General features: G+C 48.2%; 1 pseudogene; it reads right to left on the bottom strand.

Moving 5' to 3' along the window:
* LOC109129141 overlaps positions 1 to 849 on the bottom strand; it is a 7,610-nt pseudogene that overhangs the window by 1,231 nt on the left and 5,530 nt on the right.

The raw sequence follows: 849 nt of genomic DNA, 5'->3' as shown, positions 1-849 counted from the left end.
ACCGTCAGCTTCAAGAAGTGGAACAGCATCCCCACGATCACGACTGATCCGATGAACAAAAACAGCTTCAAAAGCCTGAACATTAGCTGGAAATCGGCGCTGAACTTCCTTCTCCCCATTGACACTATCTTTAGGACAATCATCACTGCCACGATCACCAGCCAAGACAGTCCATACACAATGATGCTCTGCTGTTTTCCCATTCGGCTCTCCTTGGTCAGGTTCAAATGGTAAACGATACCGTACTGATAGATGAAATACCGCAGCGAGAGGAATATCTCCCAGAACTTCCCAAAAAATCCAGAGTGAAGCAGATGCTCTTGCTCTTCTTCCCACCACGATTCCCAACTCTTGTTTGCTGGCACTCCGATGCCTCCTCTGCTGCTTATCCACTTGTTCCAATCATCCCAGTCATCAACTATTTTCTGCCACTCGAATCCCGAGGGGTTGAAAAAGAACGGGGCAAACAACCAGGAACCCACCAAGAACCATGTTGAGCCCATGACAAGCGCATATGCTACCGAGTCCTCTGCTGCTTTTCCGTAAAGCCTGTAACATATCAGCAGCACCATAAGCTCCATTCCTTTCACAAAGTGGCTTCTCGAATACATTCTGTAGTTCTCTGCAAACTTCTCGTGCTTCACCACAAACCCACGCCCTGTTGCTCTGTACTTTGCTCCCCCGTGTAGGATGGTCCGACCATAGTAATGAACCTTTGTCCCAAGCGAGAAGGTGAAGAAGACAGGCGCTAACTGAAGCTGCATTACGATTATATCGGACAAAGCAGTTCTGAATCCTCTCTCTAGCCCAATCTCCATCACCATTGGTAGTGTCATCAGCAGACCCAGT

This window comes from Camelina sativa, chromosome 15 (assembly GCF_000633955.1).
Source record: "Camelina sativa cultivar DH55 chromosome 15, Cs, whole genome shotgun sequence".
NCBI classification, from domain to species: domain Eukaryota; kingdom Viridiplantae; phylum Streptophyta; class Magnoliopsida; order Brassicales; family Brassicaceae; genus Camelina; species Camelina sativa.
This window is presented reverse-complemented; position numbering and strand designations above follow the sequence as displayed.